Source organism: Chamaea fasciata, unplaced genomic scaffold (assembly GCF_029207755.1).
Source record: "Chamaea fasciata isolate MVZ Bird 193981 ecotype frontalis unplaced genomic scaffold, bChaFas1.0.hap1 SCAF_8, whole genome shotgun sequence".
In the NCBI taxonomy this organism is placed as follows: Eukaryota; Metazoa; Chordata; class Aves; order Passeriformes; family Sylviidae; genus Chamaea; species Chamaea fasciata.
In genome coordinates, this window is record NW_027094093.1 from 6,946,326 (window position 1) to 6,952,325 (window position 6,000).

Below are 6,000 nucleotides of genomic sequence, written 5' to 3' on the forward strand. Positions count from 1 at the left end.
CCTTCTTGTTGGTCGGTGGAGACATTGCAGTGATCTTATTGATGACTTCAGTGGGAATCTGACGCCGTCCATCTTGCCACTTCACTCCCAGAAACTGGATCTCTCGAGCAGGTCCCTTGACTTTGCTCCTCTTGATGGCGAAGCCGGCCTTCAGGAGAATCTGAATGATCTTCTCTCCCTTCTCAAAGACTTCTGTTGCAGTGTTTCCCCACACGACAATGTCGTCAATGTATTGCAGGTGTTCTGGAGCCTCACCCTTTTCCAGTGCAGCCTGGATCAGTCCATGGCAAATGGTGGGACTGTGCTTCCACCCCTGGGGCAGTCGGTTCCAGGTGTACTGTACGCCCCTCCAGGTGAAGGCAAACTGAGGCCTGCATTCTGCTGCCAGAGGAATGGAGAAAAAGGCATTTGCAATATCAATGGTCGCATACCATTTTGCTGCCTTGGATTCCAGCTCATACTGAAGCTCCAACATGTCTGGTACGGCAGCGCTCAGTGGTGGTGTGACTTCATTCAGGCCACGGTAATCCACTGTCAGTCTCCATTCTCCGCTGGACTTACGCACGGGCCATATAGGGCTATTAAAGGGTGAACGAGTCTTGCTTACCACCCCTTGGCTCTCCAGCTCACGAATCATCTTATGGATGGGGACCACAGAGTCTCTGTCGGTGCGATATTGCCTACGGTGCACTGTTGCTCGGGCGATTGGCACCTGTTGTTCTTCAACTTTCAGTAGTCCCACAGCAGAAGGGTCGTCTGAGAGTCCAGGCAAGGTACTCAGTTGTCTGATGCCTTCTGTCTCTAGAGCAGCTATGCCAAAAACCCAGCGGTATCCTCTTGGGTCTTTGAAATACCCATTTCTGAGATAGTCTATGCCCAAAATGCATGGGGCCTCTGGACCAGTCACAATGGGGTGTTTCTGCCATTCTTTCCCAGTTAGACTTACTTCAGCTTCCAGTACAGTCAGCTCCTGGGATCCTCCTGTCACCCCAGAAATGGAAATGGGTTCTGCTCCCACGTACCTTGATGGCATCAGAGTACACTGAGCACCGGTATCAACCAGAGCCGTATATCTTTGTGGGTCAGATGTTCCAGGCCATCGGATCCACACAGTCCAGTAGATCCGATTGTCCCTTTCCTCTACCTGGCTAGAGGCAGGGCCCCCCTATTCCTGGTCATGGCATACATTGCTCTCTTCTTGTAAATATGTTTCTGAGGTTCCTTCAAGAGGATCAGTCATATCATCATTCCTGTACCGTCTGGAGTTCTGTGCACGAGAGACCGGAGCAACATTGATTCTAGATGGGCTCTTTGTGGTAGGTGTTTCTCTTTTCAGTTCACGTACCCGGGCTGCTAAGGAGGAGGTGGGTTTTCCATCCCACTTCCTCATGTCTTCTCCATGCTCCCGAAGAAAAGACCAGAGGTTACCTCGGGGTGTGTATCCTCTCTCCCTGGCTGGGGAGCGCCTGCTCCTAATGGCAGAGACTCTCATTGGCTCTGGCTGGATATGGTAAATTTCTTCCTTAAGTTCTTTTTTCAGTTTCTGATGGCCTTCTTCAATCAAGTTCCGGACTTGCTCAGCCAGTCTTGTTTCCACAGACGAGACATGGGTACGAACTGGGGCAGTGACAGTGTCCTCGTAAATTCTTAGTTTATTAGCCAAGACACCTACCCTGTCCTCACCTTCCCTCCATTGCAGTGTTGCCAGGTAACGTGAGTACATCTCGGGTCCAAGCCGTGCAAATCTCAACCACATCCGTGATGTGCACTGGACACCATCTGGGTTTTTAGGAAATCTCTCATCTTCTGAAAAAAGGATTTCCAACACAGCCAATTCCCTCAGGCATCGGATACCTTGTTCTATTGTGTTCCATTTTCCTTGGTGCACTTGGAGGTCTTCTTTACAAAGGTACCTATCCTTCACACTTGTTAGCAGTCGCTGCCAGAGGCTGAGAGGTTCTTGGCTTTTCCCAATCCCCTGGTCAATGACCACATCCCGGGACAACGATCCCAGTTGCCTGGCCTCACTTCCATCCAGAATGGTGTCATTGGCTGCAGCGTCCCAGATGCGGAGCAGCCAGGTCAGGATGGACTCGTTGGTCTGGCGGGTGAATTCCCTTCGTAGGTCACGCAGCTCACCCAGAGATAGAGAGCGAGTGATGATTTCTGGCTCTGTCTCTTCTGCTGATTGTGAAGGTCCTGCTGCACTCTCATCAGTCACTATGCGGACTGATTTGGTCTTTGATTTCTTCTTCTGAACGGGGGCAACTGCTACTGGTTTAGGCTGTTCCGGTTCAGTGATGGTTTGTGTGGAGATGCTGATGGCACCCTTAGTCCCTTTCTCCTCTGTGACAGTCTGCATAGATGTGGACACTGTTGCCTCACTTTTGGCTTCTTTCTCCTCTGTGACGGTCTGTGTAGATGAGGACACTGTTGCCTTGCCTTTGGTTCCTTTCACCTCTGTGACACTCTGTGTAGACACTGATATCGTTGCTCTGCTTCTTTTTCCCTCTTCCTCTTCCTTCAGAACACGCTGTATCACACCATGTAGTGTTTTGATTCTAAGCATGGTGCGGGCCGTGCAGAGAAGACAAAGCAGGACTAACAACAACATCATGCTGTCCTTGGCATCCAGAGGGTATTCCATATTTTCAAAAACTGCTGTGTCATGCCTGAAAAGCTGGAAAAAATCATTCTTCACCCCTCCCCACAGGGGCTGGGTGAGATTGTTGAGGCCCCAGATGTAGCATCCTAGACCAGAACAAGAAAACAAAAGTGGGTGTATATTCTGAATAATGTTCATTGCCTCAGAGTTTATCAAGCAATGGACATAATAGACTACTAAAGCAATTTTAGTACCATACCCTGGTCTAAGCAGGAGCATTAAGACTGGCAGATAGTACCCCAGTTGTGGAAAAATATAGAGAGATAGATATAAGACACATGTAAGCATGTTGAGCATCATAGCGAACAGGTGTCTTCTTCAATACAAAATTGTAATTCTGACTTTTCTCAGTGCCTCGTGCCCCACGTTGGGCGCCAAAAATGTAGTAGTTTGAAGGCAAAACAAATGAGAGGCTCCAAGTCAGAGATACAATTTAATAGGAAAAAAAGAAAAAAGGAAAGAAAGTAAAATAAAATCGATGCAATAATACAAAAGACCACTGACAGAGTCAGAATACAACCTGAGCGTAGTGATGGAAGCAGTCCAGATGAGGTGGTCTTCCTGAAGCAGTGATCCTGTAGAAAGGTCTGGTAGCTCGGGTCCTCTGGGAATCCAGTGGGTAAGCGCCCCTCTGGTGTTCAGAGTCTCAGCTTATATCCAGGCTGGAATGCTTGGTTTCTCCCTCTGGGCGGAGCATCCCACAATGGGATGGTGAGTCATGTGATAAGGCCTGATGGGCCCATTAACAGGAGGTAGTCCAGGAGGGGGTTATCTGTGAGCTGTGTAGCAAAGGTGCTGATGGCCCATTAACAGAAGATAAGCCAGAGTGGAGGAGGCAGGGAGCACTGCCTCACCTGGTTTCAACAGTTCATGAAGATGGTGATAGAATATACTTCAACCCAGGACATCATTTTTGTCAGATCTACAATCAACCTTAAGTTCTGGGACAAAGACTAACCCCACTTTCCTAAGTGGGCTAATCCCACATGGGGTTTAAACAAAAAACAAACCCACAAAAAAACCAACCCCACACATTTTCTGTGTAAATCAGATTTCTAGATAGGAGATGAAATAAAAACCAAAATGAGTCAAAACCAGGTGCAACACACCCACAGAACCCTTCTGCTTCTAACTGCAAAGCCAAAGATAGGTGCAGCTTCATTATTTGAAATTAAATTCCTAGTGCTGCACAGCTGAATGAATTAACAGGCACAGGAAAGAGCTTTTCCACTTGAATTTCAGAGTTCATTTTACCAGGGTTCACCGTGAGATCTACAGGAAAGTTCACTCACACATGTTTGCTTGAAAATGTCATCTCACCAAAACCCTAATTTCTAACTGTGCCTTGTTCATCCATCTTAAAAGATTTTGCCAAGATATTTGCTGTTAAACATTTTTGTTGACTCGCAACTTTTGTGACTTGAGCCACCAAAAACACTTAATGCAAAATGCACCAGGTGAGACAGGCAAAGCCAAAGCGTGCCTTTTTAAAAATCCATAACCCTGTGGTTAAGTACTATGTCTTGAAATGAAACTCTCAGAACTTTTGCATCCTCCCAGGGTTTCCATCTGCAAGAGCAATGCTCTGATTTCCATTCCCTACAATACCCTGGTGAGAAGTATTCTCAATGTTGTCTGTTTAGGGTTTTCATGGTTGTCTATTAATCACCAACAGGAATACAGACTGGATCTCAAGGTCCCACTTGGCGAGGACCTACTCCTAGGGCTCCATTTCCCCTCATCAGTGCATCACATTATTAGAATTCTGCCCAACAGAGTGGATATTTGCATTTCTTCTGGAAACCCATGGGGTTAGCAAAGCTTCATTAGAATGGATTAAAAAAATGCTTTTCCTTCTAGCCTAAAGTAGATCAACTCGGAAAAGGAGAACTAATTGCCTACAGAGATGGGCCATGTGGAAGTGGAAATCTTTTTTCCAAGTGGAAAGTGAACAGCTCACTCATACCCCACGTAACTACCACAATTACTCAGTTACTGGAGAAAAGTGTGGAAGGCAGCATAAAAGTCCTCTTGCAGATGTTCTTAGAGCTTAATCTTCCACAGTCCTGGTTTTGATATTAAAAAAAAACCACAAAAACCTAAACAACAAGCAAGACATCCCCCCACCACAACCACTGTTTTCTAATGAAAGAAAGAAACAATTCCACATTATCCTTTTCACAAGAGTAAAAGAACAGAAGATACTAACATGATCATTCCTGCCCTTGGCAGGGGGGTTGCACTGAATGACCTTTGAAGGTCCTTTCTGACCCAAACCATCCTGGGATGCTCTGCTCCATTATCGGAAAGAAACAAGGTCAAAAATAAAGGCAGCTGCATAAGTGACAAAAAACATTACACACAGATTGTAACAAGCTATGAAACTCCTCTTAGAGGGCAAGTTATTTGTGTTCTGTACTGGACAATTAATGTCATTAGAGAACACAGAATTAATAGCCCTCATTAAAAGCATCTAGAGAATTTCACTGCTACAGTGGCTGTGACCAACCCAGAATGCCCAAGAACAAATCAAGGTTGCATCCTTCACTCCTCCATGTAACTTCTGCTGAATATAAATTTATTTATTTTACATATGGCTGCTCTAAATCTCTCTGAGTAGTTATTTTCACTGAAAAAGCGTTGCTTTACTCTTGTTCTAACAACATCCATTGGCTGCTAATACAAGATTTCTATTTTAGCACTGAAGAGGAGCAGGTACCCTGTTCAGAAGCTTTGAAATCTAGAGAGCATTTTAAGCGGACTGATAAGATTTAAATAAAAAAGAATCTCCAATATTAAAAAAGAGCAAGTTTTCAACTCTGGAGAGACACCTTTAAAATGGAAAATCTTTAAAGTAGGAAATCTTTAAAAATAATTCTAAAACAACCAGTAAGCTGCTTCCACATCAAGTCTTTCGTAATCCAGCTTGATAGTGGAACCCAAAAATGGCTCTAAGCAATTTTCAGGACACATATGAAGAATACATATTCAGCTTTCTATGTCTACATATGTGCTACCTGAACCAATTAGGCAAATAACTGATTTCAGAGAGATGATAACAGACAATGAAGATTACCAGAAGACAAAAATCCTACGCTACAGCGAACCACTACAGAATCATCAACTATGACATACCAATTCACAGTATCTCTTCAATGGAATACCAAGATAAATTTAAGGAAACTGAAATTATGAGTCCTTCAGGTAAGGATATGTTGTACCCCACTTGAGTGTGGGTTAAAGCAGTTTTTTGCAAACCACTACTCATGTACCTTAATACCTACTTTTTTTTAACCTAACATTTTGAAGGAGGAATTTCCAGGGGATTTGAAAGA